The 16,055-nt window shown below is 37.6% G+C and overlaps 1 protein-coding gene across 3 annotated transcripts in view; it reads right to left on the bottom strand.

Moving 5' to 3' along the window:
* Positions 1–16,055, bottom strand: part of RNLS (renalase, FAD dependent amine oxidase) — a 273,228-nt gene that overhangs the window by 8,807 nt on the left and 248,366 nt on the right. Inside the window, exon 7 of one of the 3 annotated variants that reach the window (XR_010661543.1) lies at positions 7,571–7,682. The exons of the other annotated variants lie outside the window; for them this stretch is intronic. The gene's annotated coding sequence lies outside the window, so the exon portion shown is untranslated. The remainder of the gene's footprint in view (positions 1–7,570; positions 7,683–16,055) is intronic. 3 annotated transcript variants of the gene reach the window in all.

The following is a 16,055-nucleotide window of genomic DNA, read 5'->3' on the forward strand; positions in this document are numbered from 1 at the left end:
AAATTATTCTCTAAATTAGAATGTATGTTGCTAACAAACATTCACAGGGGAATGAGAGGGCGATTAATGTATTTATCTTGGACACTGATGGTTTGGCTACTGAAGCACCAAAAACTCCCTAAAAAACCAAATTACTCAAAGCTATTATAAAGACAGTCTCACTTGGAACCATTTTCCTGCACAACTTCAGGGGGTGTGTTTCACATGAACTACAACACGGCAGTTCTGGTCTCCCTCATACAGAGTTTTCATGAAGAGAAGCAGAATAAGACCCATGAGAATTTACTTGTTTAAAAATCACACCAAAAAATCAAGCAATGTAATAAATGCTATTTGGATTATGGAGCTGATTTTGCTTCTTGATAGGTTGAGTTAGCATAATGCTTTCATAGTTTTTCAAAACCATAAAAACTTTACATAGATATTTTTATTTATATGCCATATTTTGTCTTTAAAAGGAGGTGGTACAATTATTTCCTTCTTGAATCACTAAGGATATGGACCTTTAAAGACCAGTATCACTCAGATACAAATGTAAAATGATATAAGTATCCTCTCACTTTTCTTGAGGTCGCTTGATAGCAATATCATCTATCATAGACATAGCAGATAATCTTTTAAAAATTAAGTCCAGTTTTAATTTATAATATTAAATTATAGCTTCTTTCATGCCATCCCAGGTTTTATTAAAGTATAATTGGCAAAAAATTTATATATATTGAAGATGTACAACTTGAGGTTATGACATATGTATACATTGCAAAATAATCACCATAATCAAGCTAATTAATCAGATTTGCTCTCTTAGCAAATTTCAAGTATACAATAGAGTATCGAAATGGTAACCCACTCCAGTATTCTTGCCTGAAGAATTCCACGGACAGAGGAGTCTGACAGGCTATACAGTGCATGGGTCACAAAAGAATCAGACACGACTGAGCGACTAAACAAATCATTAACGACAGTCATGCAGCTGCATGTTAGATCCCTAGAACTGATTCATCATATATAACTGAAACCGAATCTAATATATATAACTGAAACTCTGTACCCTTCAACCAACATCTCCTTATTTCCTCCTCCCACCAGCCTCTGGCAATCACCATTCTAGTCTCTGCTACTATGCACTTGATTATTTTAGATTCCAAACGTGAGATCATGCATTATTTGTCCTCCATAGCTGATAATCTCGAAATGTGCAGAAAAGGTCTTTGAGTAGCTAAAATAGTATATAGTGCAGACACTGAAGCAAAGACTTGGGTGTTCCATCAGAGCTTTTAATATCCTGCTTTAGATGGAATTTTAGCAAGTTGGATGATTTGATTTGTCAGTGAATCACGAAGGGAGGAAGAAAGCTGCTGGGCTCCTATACATACTATTGATTTTAGAATGTGACAATCCACAATCTGAAAACAAGGGATGCTATAGAAACACTAAAACACCAGACAGGCTGGGGAAAAGCCTGGCAGTCTGTGGTCACCTAGTGCAGGGCAAATAACTTTCTGGCTCTTAAAAAGTCCCTGAGGGTGCCAGTTATTAGTTTTCCTGCAATGATTACTGCTACTGATAAAGGCCCCAATATTTCAGGACCAATTCTAACAGGCATAAAGTATTAATTGTTGGCGTTTCTTGGATGTTCTCTGCATACCAAACGCCTTACACACACACACACACACCCTACTTAATTCACATATCAACCTATGAGGTATTTACTACTATTCTCATTTTACAATAGAGAAACCTAAGACTCAGAGAGAGACTGTTTCCTGCCCAAGAACAGAAAGCTTGGAGGTGAAGAAGCATTCAAACAGAGCAGAATTTCCCCTCCAACTCCCTCAGAAATATTTCCATAAGGACTTAAGTAAAACAAAACAAAAATGTGTGATCGTCATGTGGACAATTCACATAAATGGGATAATTCATTCACACATATTCACATATATATTAATACACAAACAGGTGTCTATCTATGTATAATTTATATGCACACACATACACACATATATAAAATTCTCCATTCTTAGTAAAGTTTCCATACATTCCAGCTGGCATCCTGGTATAGATAAACCATGGTACTATTAAACATTACACAAGTGTTAAGCAGGAGGTAGCTTAAGGGAAAAAGTTCTGCCCAGAAGAGAGTAGGTAATTTATTGGTGCTGTGTAATTTCATTTGATGAGTGGTGAGTGCCAGATGCCAGATCACATGGCTGGAAAACTAGGCCACTGATTAGCCAGTCTGCAGTTGGGATGAAATCAATCTTGCTGCATTTAGGTGGATTCGCCCATTTTTCAATTACCCAATGAGGAAAATATGAAAACACGAAGGCTGTGCTTGCAAGCTCCTTCACCCAAGTGAAGCAGAGAGCCCTGCAGTGGAGGAACACGTAACTGTCAAAGCCACAATCTCTCACAATAATGCAGTCTTTGGCTATGCTTCCAGCCACAGTGAGGAACCACAGCTCAATGACTATGTTTAAGAGAGATGTTAGGGCTGAAACAACCCCTTGGGAATCCAGGATGCTTGGACTCACATGTGTGCCGGGCGGGGTTGGGGGGAGGGGGGTCAGAAAGAACTCACACTGCAGAAGTTGGTACTCTGGGATCATTAATGTAAGGTTTCTTTACAATTAGGTGATGACTGGACTGGACATATGATTTCGAAGCAGAAAAAGCAGTTTTACATCCAAGTGATTTAAACCCGTATCTGTTTTGTGACTCCTCTCTACCTGCCGCATAGAATGCAAACTTCTCAGCCCCCATCCCCCATGAAAAGCCCTTCATAACCTAATCTTCCCTCCATCCAAGCCTCCTCTCTTGCTGCTTCTCTCACTTTTGCCTCGTGTCCCATCTATATTCAAACTAAGTTTCTTCAAGCACATCCTTCTTTGTTGTGCTTCTGTGACTTTGAGCAAGTCATTCTGCGTGGTGATGTTGTATTGTTCCTCTCTTTTCTGCCAAGCAAATTGCTCATCCTTCAAGTACGAGCACAAATGTCACCTGCTCAGAGGTCTTCTTGCTCTGCCAGGCGTGGTAAGTGCCTTTTCAGCATGTTATTTGTATCTATTATGTTACTTGTTATTTTGCACTATAATTATGTCCATGCCTGTCTCCCTTCTTAGATTGCATGCTCTGCAAAGTAGGGACTGTGATGCACTCATCTTTGTATCCAAGGCTGAAAATGGTGCCTAGCCCATAATAAGTGTGCAATAAATGTTCATTGAGTTTTTTAAAAAAGATAATACTGTACACGTAGTTGATCAAATGAAGGTCTTCATATGGAACTGGCTACATAAAACCCCACAGACCTGGCAGAAGCTCAAATGGATGAGCTATTGTATTTAGAAGGCTCTCAGTAATGATAAATATCTCTGCGAATTGCTGGCTGTGAATGTCTCCTATGTCATATGTTAAACTACATAAACTTGCAGATTCTGTAGGTCAGAAATGATAAAACACTGTCAATTTTTATATGATTTAACATAATAGTTTCTTTTATATTGATTGTTAATTATGAACAGTCACACACAAAAGTCCCTTGGGTATGAGAATGAAATTAAAGATGAAAAGAAAGAAGGAGGCAGACAAGTAGGCTAATGGGTATTTCTACAAAATTATAGTTGACAAATAGCAAAAATATTCAGTGACACATGTGATAATGTACCTTCTCTCTTCCAAACCTATGCTGACAGCTAAAGCTTGTCCTTGGACTGTCAGACATCTACCAATAAAACGATCTCATTGGTCTGGCCTACAGAAAGGCTGTATTTTAGGGTGACCTGTTTCAGTTGGCAGTTCAGCCCGTTTGGTAACTTAAAACCAATCTTATGAGATACTACAATAGGTGATGTTCAAGTGAGCAAGACAAGAATTAAGATCTCAGAAACTCCAATCTTAGATGTGCAACTGACTTGAGAGAACTTAGACAACCTATGAACAATCAGGTTCTCTGCTGGGGCTTATTATGGATGTAAACATACTGCTTTTCACTGAATCTCAGGTACTATCAATTGGAAGAGGCAGCGATATTTTAGGTACATGAATGAGAAATTAAAAAAATGGTGTTAGCATGAAATAAAAGAACTAGAGAAGTTCTTTTAGAATTATCTACATGTAGATCTTTTGCAAACATAAAAAGGGAATAACAGAGGAATAGATTGGTTAGCTTTTCCAAAAACTTCTTCATATTCAGAGCTGACTTTTGTGAAAAAACTCTCTCAGAGTGTCAATGTCCATGCTCTTCCCCCCACAATCTGCCCCCTGTGCTGCCTTGAGTGCTGGTCATGCAGCATTTCTCATAAGAATAAATAGTCCACTAAATTGTCCCTGCTGGGGTTTTCCTCCAAGATGCTGACACCTGTTCTTCAAGTTCTGACTGTGTACTTTCTCAGTGGGAAAGAAAAGTTTTTAAGTAATCAGCAAGACTCATATTCTCTTCTCAAATGGTCCTTCCCTAGTGGTCCAGACAGTGAAGAATCCGCCTGCAATGCGGGCAGACCAGGGTTCAATCCCTGGGTACGGAAGATTCCCTGGAGGGGGAAATGGCAACACACTCCAGTATCCTTACCTGGAGAATCCCCATGGATAGTGAAGGCTGGTGGGTTACAGTCCATGGGGTCACAAAGAACTGGGTAAGACTGAGCAACTAACACATTTTATGCTGACGTCAATGGAAATGTTTGTTTACATGTTTATAGTGGTGGTCCCCCTGTTGGACCACTAAAAATGACCAAGTTCACATGTGTGAAAACTTTATCCTACCTGAACCTTTGATGGCATCTTACAACTAAGGAAATACAGCAAATAGTAAATAGGGTAAGGGGAGCAGTATGGTGAAAACCCACTAGTTAGTAAAAGCATAACAAGTACAAAGATACTGAGTGGCAGGATCCTTTAAGTAGAGCCTTTTCAGGTAAGCAGCATCTCAGTATCAGAGCATTCAAGGTCTTCAGCATTGGTATTTTAAACTCTCCAATTTCCCAATTCACCCAAATGAGCAGCCTCAGGTGAAACCAACGGAGACACACCGGTTATCACAGAATCGATTTGTTCATTTACAAAGGTAAATGTACCGATTCTAAAACTGAATCTGGTTGTCTTCCCAGACCATTCATCTTAGTAGGCAAATTTCCTCAACTGTGTCATAGATTATGGGGGTGACACATGTGCAGCACTGCCTGACAGACATCACTAATCAACTGTGGCATTTCTTCTCCACTGAGCCCAGAAGTGGCTTCAGCATCCTTCTCACTTCATTGCTTCAGGCAGCCACTGGACCAGTCAATTGGAAGTGGCACTTGAGAGAAATCCTATATACCAATTCTGGATTAGAAGATTATGGAGTAAACATGTAATTAGAAATAAGGGAATTAAATATTCTTTACTGTTTTTTTTCCCCTCTTTTCCCATTAAGCCAGGAGAGTCTGATGCACTGTCTTTGTCCAAAGCAGAGATACTTCAATGTCAAGAGTCACATCAGGAGCCATTTCCTCTAATGATGCTGGAAGTTCAATTCCAATTCCTGCTAATAACCTTCCAGTAACCTCCTAGACCATTGCCCTTTCGTGGGTCACATCAGGGCTTTGACTGCCATGTGAAAATAAAATACAGATATTTTGACTACAAGATAGTTGTAGAAAACTAAACAACCCTACTTCTATAAAATTGTGCATTACCAGTATCAGGGCTTGTAGGAAAATAGGTTGGCATAGCCAGCTCAGAACCTAACTACTGCAAGCACTAACAAAAACAAGAAAGTGAAGTGGCTAGCAATATTAACATTCTCCCCGACTCTGAATCTTGGAACATTTATGCATCCTAAACTCTGGGGCTTATGTTTTCTCCTTTGAGATGTAGGTCCTGAAGGGAAGTTGCTTCTAAAAGAGACCAGTTTGGCCAAAATTAAAAATCTCCAGGATACAGCCTTGTTCATTAGTCCATCATTTTAGCAAAGGGGAAATGTCTTTGTGATTTTTCCATTAGTACTCCCACTTTTGCTGAAAAGTATAAAGTAAAGTTAAGTCACTCAGTCGTGTCCGACTCTTTGCGACCCCATGGACTATCGCCTACCAGGCTCCTCTGTCCATGGGATTTTCCAGGCAAGAGTACTGGAGTGGGTTGCCATTTCCTTCTCCACCATAACATAGTGCAAAATCCAGTGGTTCTTAAGGTCACTGTAGCTGCCACTATGGAACTAAAGGAAGATACTTCTGGAGATTTTCAGTTTTTTTCTTAAGGTTTTCCATATTTTCTGAGACTTTCTGTTTGCTTGTGAGAAAATGTACGCCAATCATTTGAAAACATCAACATGTGTGAAACCAATATGATTTCCCTGTTATGCTACTGATCTCCTATTTCTCAACTGCATTTGAAAGAATTTACATTATAAAACCCTCTGGAGTTATAAAGGGCTGTAGGTAATTTTATTGCTCTGTTATGTTACTCTACATTCCTAAGGGTCGCTTTATTTAACTTGGGTATGCCTGAATTTTGACAGCAGATGGAGACTAAATCATTACCTGTGTTTTTGATACACACACTGTATCTTTTAAATGATTTTTAATCAATTTCGATGTGTGAGGGTGACTCCTTAAACTGTCCTTGGATTTCAAGAAAATCTTACTGTGTTCTAGTTGTATGCTAACTTGATTGGGGCAGACTCCCAAGTAATGATATCCTTGTGTTGGCATTTCCCCTGCCCATTGTGTGTGTGAGGGTCTGACCACACTGGTAACAGGAATAGTGTAGAGGCCTGAGATGGTGTGGAGTTGATTCATACATTTCCTCACTTCCTCTACTCTGCTGCCAGGGTCAACCTGAACCCCTGCCATGGTATATAAACAGCAGGAATTGAATATTTGGTTAACTTATTCTTTTATAGCCCCTATGCAATGCTCAAAGGTAGTGGTTCCCAAAAGTCAATCTATGGCAATAAGAGAAAAATAAGGAGAATTATGAACTTATTCACAGAGCAAAATGTATTCTATTTCTAAATTGTTATGAGGTTCTATCTTTACTACATATTTTGGGGGGAGGGTTATTATTTTCATTAAATTCTTATAGCTATGTTTTGCTTTTTAAGTTCTTAACTGCAGGATAAAAAGATAGCAGTATTATACTGGTTCCCAAAATATTCAGAAGAATTTTACTGGTCCATGAAATAAACACACTTGGAGCCAAGGCTCTGGGGCGAGGTGCTTGATGTGGCTCAGAGCAGAGTCTCTGTCAGCCTGAGGAATGTTTCCCATAAAAGGGGTGTTGGGGGGCAGCAAAGGTCAGCTTCAAAAAACCATCAATAATCTCAAGTAACACTGCACAACCTTAGTTTGGACTTGGTGAGTGGATGAGTAATTTTAACAGATGGAATGAAACCTTGTGTAAAACTTATTTCCCAGAAACTTGCACAACCTCCCTATGATACAAATATTAATCAGGACAGACCTAGAATCTGGGTAAAACATTGTTTGTTTGTTTATATTCAGTGAAATATTCAGGGAGTAACCATAAAAGGTGTGGAGCAAAGTAGGAACTGGAGGAGGAAGATTTAAACAAATGTGGAATAACTACCTACCTTCAAATTGCAAGCACCTAGAAGGTAAATGTGGTTTGTATTGATTCTCTGTTTACATCTCTCCATTCTTATCATATTCCCAAGGCATTGATTATAAGCATTTATCATATGCCTGTTTACAAAAACAGAGAGAAATGTAAATAAATGAAGGCGAGACCATAACTTACACTGATGTCAATGGAAACGCTTGTTTACATATTTATAGATGGGAAGTTAGTCCAGGTACTCTGAAAAAAGATGAGATTTCAGTGTTATGCCAATAGTGAAAAATACTATTGACCCCCTAAGTAAATTTCTGTGATACAGGAAAGGGACATCTGAAAAATGAAAATCGAATACAGACTTCATTTTAACAGTACAGAATGTTTTCTATTGGCCAAATTAAAAATATAATATGTTTATACTTTTCTCTCTCTCTCTTTTATAAAGTTCCTCTGGGGTTTGATAAAAAGGCAGTAAAATGTTGATTCCTCTTGATTCCTCTACACTTAACTCACCAAATTACAATTTGGTAAGAGATATTTGAAGTTTAAAAAGTCTTCTGAGTCCTCAGAAATATAAAGCTATGGGGACTGTGTTTTATTCATTTTTGTATTTCCAGCATCTCCATTTACATCTTCTTTGTACATGGGTGGTGTTGAATTCATAACTGCTCAAAGGCTGTATGCACACGGGCCAACAAAAACTAATTCAAATTTTGAAAGATTTAAATTCTCAGTGTTCAGGTGGTCTTTTAAATACAGTGGAGATTTTTCCTTTATGAAAATAATTTCCCTTGGTTTCTTAGTCTCTGAATTTTTCTTTACGTTCTGTGTCATCGCACCTCCCCATTCTAACTCTGTCCTTGAGCAACTTCATTGCCCAGGAAATAAGTATTCTGATGTCCGTAATCCTTGTACTAACACTTATGTTGAAACTCCCAGAAAGTGGAATTCTCTACCACTAGCTCACTTTTTGCAGAGTCCAGGCAAAGGCACTAGGAACACGTTTGAATCAGTCTGAATTTCAAATAGGTAGCAAAGGTGGTTTCTTACCCAGATAATTCACCCTCATCTCATAAAATGCCATTGCATAAAGAATACTTTGAAAGGGATGTAAAATGGAACTAGCTGAGTGTGTATGCATGAATGTCTATGTGTGTGTATAATGGGATACATAGATGTTTGCCTTTATTTAAAAAGATGGAGACCACAGTGACTGATCCACACTATTACCATAGTTTATAGCTAAACTGCAGTGAGCCTGTACAGACATAAAGTTTAAATAACCCTTTAAATAACTTTTTCCCTCATGAGATGGTACATACATTCTTAAAAGCTATAGATGTCACAGGGAAAAAAAGCTACATTTTTTTCTGGATGACCTAGCCAATTTACATCTAATTTTTTTTTTTTTTTTTTTTTTTTATCTTTTAAAAATTCTTTCTTAGGAGAATCAGCTCTCCATGTGCAGATTTTTTGTGGTGCAGCCAGATATCACAGACATATGGGATATATCTGTTATATTCTTAAGAAAAGTGTTGATAAGAATTATTTCTAACCATATACTGCATAGTATGGAAGATAAGTGATACTTAGAACCGGGAAAATGATGATAAATTCAGGGTGCTGATAAACCATTTAATCTATTTTATATGCCTTTCCTTAAAAAATATTGTACCTCCTTTGGTCACTGGTGTTTCAGGCTCTTAGATCTATATTATACTATGCTGTAGTACTTAATATTCATAAAGAGCTTTATCAACACGGTGATTTCCTGCAGAGATGGTACATTTTTAATTGGTTCTTATGTGTTATGTGCATCATCTCATCTTGCCTCTGTTCTACTCATCTCTCCAGAGTTCTATTATATTTAATGGTGATTTCATAAACCCGATTCTTTGTTGTGCTTTAGGGAAAGTCATGCTTGTATTTTGGGATTCTGGCTACAGAGCTCTGTATCTGGTACACAGAGAGCTGCTGTAAAATTACTATTGGTTGGAATACTCTAGGTGTGAAGAAAGTGATGCGGTTTGGTCAATTCTCAGTGGAGCTTTTCTCTTTATTGGTATTTGTCTATTCTATTTTAATAAACCATTGGGTAGATGCAGGCAGAATGTGCCACAAATCAATTATATGATCCATGCAGCAGCTTTAGTGAGCTCAAACTGCAAAGGGCATACTTTGTTGAAATTGTATATTCAATTGCTGAAGTCTACATTGAATCCTTTCAGATCTATTCTGACTTTTAAAGTCCTAAAAACACTGGAGCAGTCTATTTTGATGAGGACTTGTTCAGAACAAGCACACAATAAAGAATGAGATACTGTTTTCTCTACTACTGTGGCAGTAATAATAGACAAAACAACAGTCGTGGTACATTTCCCTTTAGAGTTTTTAATTTAATAGAAAATTATTCTGTCCTTCAGCAAGTTTTAGTACATTCATTTATTAGCTCTTCAAATATCTGCTGTGTTCATAGTAGTTGCTGAGCACTGTGTAAGGTGTGAGGATACACAAACCAGTTCCTAAGTTACAAGGTGATTTAATGGACTTGAATCCTTTTGTTCTCATCTAAATAAAAATGCTGCATCACTCTCTCAAATGACCCCATTGCTTGGCTTCCTAGGATGCAGAGGGCCCAGATGCTTTTGATTTTGAGGTGAGAAACTTAAAATCATCTTTCCTACTCAACTGAACCTAATCACCACTTCTCCTCCATTTAATTTAATAACTGCTTAATTTCCAACTAATTCAAATTCAATCCTCCATCCCTTCTCCCATCCTCTTCTCCTTCTTTTTCTTGACAACCCAGAAGTATGACCATTATTTCTCTCTGGTTCTCATTCATGCTGAATAAATCCAACAGCCTTTTGTTTGGGTTCAGCAATTATGGGGAAAAGATTGCAGCCATTTTGACATTTGCATCTAGAAAATAACCTTCTTTCTACTTTTAATATGGTGAAAATAAAAGGTTCAACGCTTGTGCTCCTAAGACTATAGTTGAGGATAAAGAAACAAGTGGATATTAAAGCCAACTGAATTGAGGTATAATTTACAATACAGTAAAATTCACCCTTTTTATGTGTACTGTTTTATAAGTTGTGACAATATACCGAGTTGTGTAACTACCTCTATAAAACATTACAGAGAATGTTCTCATCAGTCTCCACCTAATTCCCCTGTGCCTCTTTGTAGTTAACACCATTCGGCCAATCACAGTCCCTGGCAACAGTGTTGTTCCTACAGCTTTGTCTATTCCAGAAAGTCATACAAATATTTAGAATAATACAGTATGTGGCCTTTGATTCTGACTTTTTTCACTTAGATAATACTTCTGAGACTCACTCATGCTGTTGCAGATATTAGTAGTTTGTTGCATGTTATTACAGAGTAGTTTTGCATTTATGGATGTGCAACAGTTTGCCCATTTACCAGGTGATGGATATTTGGGGTGTTTCCAGTTTGGGACTATTATTAATAAAGTTTCTATAAATATTTGTTTATATATGTTTTGATGTAGATTTATGACTTCATTTCTCTTGGGTAAATTCCTAAAAGTGGAGTTTCTGGGTCATATGGTAAGTGTATATTTAACTTTGCAAGGAATGGTGAAACTGTTTTGCTAAGGGGCTATGCCATGCCGCACTCCCATGGTGATATGTGAGAATTGCCACATCTGTCCCAGTATTTGGTATCTTCAGAGTTTTTGATATGAGGCATTCTAGTAGGTGTGTCAGGGTATCTCACTGTCATTTTACTTTGCATATCTCCAAGGACCAGTGATGTTCAGCATATTTTTGTGTGCTTGCTTATCTTCCATATCTCTTCCTTGTTTTGTGGGTTTAAAATATATAACAAGAAATTTAGCATTAGTAATAGCTACTGGCAAACATTAACCTGTTTTCCTTCTGTATGAATTTGCCTCTTCTGGATATTTCACATATATGGAATCATTCAAGAAGAGACCTTCATGTCTGGTTTCTTTCACTCAGTCTAATATTTTCACGGTTCATCCATGCTGAAGCACGTATCAACTTCACTGCTTTTCACAGCTGAATGATATTCCATCTTATGGGTATACCACACTTTGTCTTTTCATTCATCAGTTTCTGGACATTTGGGTTATTTCTACCTTTGGCTATTCTGAATAATGCTGCTGTGAACTTTGTGTATGCGGTTTTATTTGAACGCATGCTCTCAATTCTTTGGGGGCATATATCTAGGATTGGAATAGCTTGATCAAATTATAATTTTACATTTATTTTATTGAGGAACTGCTAAACTGTTTTACACAGTGGCTAAACCGTTTTATATTCCCATCAGCAAGGTACAAGTACTCCACTTTCTCTACATCTTCACCAAAACTTAGTTTTCTTTCTTTTTTTAAAAAAATATAGCCATCATAGTGGATGTGAAATGGTATCTCCTTTGGTTTTAATTTGCATTTCCCTAGCTCAGCAGTAAAGAACCTGCCTGCCAATGCAGGAGACGCAGGTTTGATCCCTGAGTCAAGAAGATCCCCTGGAGAGGGAAATGGCAACCCACTTCAGTACTCTTGCCTGGAAAATCCCATGGATAGAGCAGCCTGATAGACTCCAGTCCATGGGGTTGCAAGAGCTGAACATGATTTAGTGACTAAACAACAAGAACAATAATTACTAAGGATATGGGATGTCTTTTGATATGCTCATTGGCCATATATATTTTTTGGGGGGAGAAATGTCTATTCAAGTCCTTTGCCCACTTTCAATTGGATTGTTTGACTTTTTGTTGTTAAGATACTGAATTCTTTATATATTCTGGATAGTAGACACTTCTCAGATAAGTGATTCACAAATATTTTCTCCTATTCTATGGACTGTCTTTTCACTTCCTTGCTAATCCTTCTATGCACACACAGTTTGAATTTTGATGAAGTCCAAATTTACTACTTGTTTTTCTTATTACTTATGATTTTGGTGCTATATCTAAGAAATCACTTCAGATACAGCCATAAAGATTTACCACTAATTCTATGCACACACAGTTTGAATTTTGATGAAGTCCAAATTTTCTACTTGTTTTTCTTATTACTTATGCTTTTGGTGTTATATCTAAGAAATCACTGCCAAATACAAAGTCATAAAGATTTACCCCTATGTTTTCTTCTAAGACTTTTATGATTTTAGCTTGTATAATTATGTTTTCAACCCATATTAGGTGGACTTTGCATGTGGTGTGAGGTAAGGATAAAACTTCATTCTTTCATATATTGATATCCTGTTGTTCCAGCACAATATGTTGAAGAGATAATTCATTTCCCATTTTATGTTTTTGGGAACATTGTCAGAAATCAGCTCATTATAGGTATAGCATTTTTGGGCTCTCAATTCTATTCCATTGATTTATATGTCTATTCTTATCTTGTTACAATACTTTATGGTAGCTTTGTATAATAGCAAGTTTGGAAATCAGAAAGTGTGAGTCCTCCAGCTTTATTCTTTTTCAAGACTGTCTTGGCTATTTGGGTTCCCTTGCAACTCTGTATGAATTTTTGGATTAGCTTTTCCATTTCTGCAAAGGCCATTGGGATTTTGATAGTGGCTTAGTTGCTAAGCTGTATCCAACTCTTGCGACCCCATGGACTGCAGCCCGTTAGGCTCCTCTGTCCATGGGATTTTCCAGGCAAGAATACTGGGGTGAGTTGTCATTTACTTTTCCAGGGATTTTGATAGAGACTGTAATAAATTTGTAGATCACCTTGGGGAATACTGCCATTTAAAAATACTGGGTTTTATGATCTATGAACTTGGGATGGTTTTTATTTATTTAAGTCTACTTTAATTTCTTTCAACAATGCTTTGTGGTTTTCACTGCAGAACTCTAATGACTCCATGGTTAAATTCACACCTCTTCTTCAATGAAGTACCCTTTCAAATATTTTGCCCAGCTTTAAAAAAAAGGGCCATTTGTTTTCTTATTTCTGACTTGTGAGAATTCTTTATATATTCTGGATACCAATCTCTTATCAGATACATGTTTTTGCAAACATTTTCTCCAAGTCCGTAGCATGTTCTGTCATTTCCTTAACAGTACCTTTCAAAGCATTTTAAATTTTGATCAAGCATCACTTATCAATTTATTATTTATGGTTTGTGCTTTGTGTATCCTAAGAAATGTTTGCCAAACTAAAGATCTAAAGATTTTCTCCTACGTTTTTATCTAGAAGTTTCATAGTTTGATGTTTTGTAATGTTTTATATAGGTCTATGATCTATTTTTAGTTAATTTTTGTATACAGTGTGAACCTTGAACTTTTTTACCTAAAGGGACATGTTCAATTTCTATTTTTCTGTTCACTCATTGCATCGTGTTAGGCAAAACTATCAATTTGAACTTTAGTTTCCTCATTTAAACAAAGATAGAAATATTTACTTCCTGATCTGTCAGAATTGTTGTGAGGAGCAAATGGAAACAAGGATAAAATTACTTTCTAAACTCAGAGTATAAATGTTAGCTATTATTATTTCTAACATCAGCCAACAGAATGATGGCATAAGAATATATCATAATTGGAAGAAAGCTGGATTTAAATTACCAGTATTAGAGTGAGTGTTTAAAAACACTAACTTTTAGGCTGTCTTCATTTTTTTTTCATTCTTTTTCTATATTCTCTTCTTCTGTAGTGATTTCCACCATTCTGTCTTCCAGGTCACTTATCCATTCTTCTGCCTCGGTTACTCTGCTATTAATTCCTTCTAGTGCACTGCTCATCTCTGGTTGTTTGTTCTTTAGTTTTTCTAGGTCTTTGGGAAACATTTCTTGCATCTTCTCCACTCTGCTTCCAAGAGCCTGGATCATCTTCATTATAATTATTCTGAATTCTTTTTCTTTACCTATCTTCGCTTCACTTAGTTGTTTTTCTGGGGTTTTATCTTGTCTCTTCATCTGGGACATGACTCTCTGCTTTTTCATTCTGATTAACTTTCCGTGATGTGGTTTTCATTCTAGCTGCTGTGAGACTGTGGTTCTTCTTGCTTCTTCTGGCTGCCCTAAAAAACACTAACTTTTAAGTAGACCTGTGTTTGAATTTCATTTTTGCCACTTCCTAGTGGAAGAACCTCACAAAGGGCTCTGTGCTCTCAACTTCTTATCTTTCTGACCTTTGCAATTGGGAAGGAGTAACATTTTCTCCAAGTCTGTAGCATGTTCTGTCATTTCCTCCATGGGGTGGAGATGAAGTGAGTTACACACAGAGGAGGGGATGGATAAATGGCATTTGAGAAAGAGAGGGAGAGAATGAGTATGCTTGTACACTAATAAAATGATGATGCAAACTGTCATAGTTTATATGAGTGCTGTAACAGTCTCTGGCAGTTCAGCTCAGTTCAGTTTAGTCACTGAGTTGTGTATGACTCTGTGACGCCATGGACTGCAGCATGCCAGGCCTCTCTGTCCATCACCAACTTTTGGAGTTTACTCAGAATCATGTCCATTGAGTTGGTGATGCCATCCAACTATCTCATCCTCTATCATCCCCTTCTCCTCCCGCCTTCAATCTTTCCCAGCATCAGGGTCTTTGTAATGAGTCAGTTCTTCACATCAGGTGGCCAAAATATTGGAGTTTCAGCTTCAGCATCAGTTCTTCCATTGAATATTCAGGACTGATTTCCTTTAGGATGGATTGGTTGGATCTCCTTGCTGTCCAAGGGACTCTCAAGAGTCTTCTCCAACACCACAGTTCAAAAGCATCAATTCTTTGGTGCTCAGCTTTCTTTATAGTCCAACTCTCACATCCATACATGACTACTGGAAAAACCATAGCTTTGATTAGATGGACCTTTGTTGGCAAAGTAATATCTCTGCTTTTTAATATGTTGTCTGGGTTGGTCATAACTTTTCTTCCAAGGAGCAAGTGTCTTAATTTCATGCCTGCAGTCACCATCAGCAGTGATTTTGGAGCCCCCCCCCCCAAAATAAAGTCTGTAACTGTTTCCACTGTTTCCCCATCTATTTGCCATGAAGTGATGGGACCAGATGCCATGATCTTAGTTTTCTGAATGATGTGTTTTAAGCCAACTTTTTCACTCTCCTCTTTCACGTTCATCAAGAGGCTCTTTAGTTCTTCTTCACTTTCTGCTGTAAGGGTGGTGTCATCTGCATATCTGAGGTTACTGATATTTCTCCTGGCAATCTTGATTCCAGCTTGTGCTTCATCCAGCCCAGCATTTCTCATGATGTACTCTGCATATAAGTTAAATAAGCAGGGTGACAATACACAGCCTTAACATACTTCTTTCCCTATTTGGAACCACTCTGCTGTTCCATGTCCAGTTCTAACTGTTGCTTCCTGACCTGTATACAGATATCTCAAGAGGCGTGTCAGGTGGTCTGGTATTCCTATCTCTTTAAGGCAAGATCAACGTAAAAAGCAAGAATGTATCCTGTACTCTCTTGGAACTGGGAAAGTGTACACATTGTTAGAACATCAGTCAACATCATTTCCTCTGCCTCTCTGGTTTCATC

The sequence above is a fragment of the Muntiacus reevesi genome, chromosome 2 (genome assembly GCF_963930625.1).
Source record: "Muntiacus reevesi chromosome 2, mMunRee1.1, whole genome shotgun sequence".
Taxonomy (NCBI): Eukaryota; Metazoa; Chordata; class Mammalia; order Artiodactyla; family Cervidae; genus Muntiacus; species Muntiacus reevesi.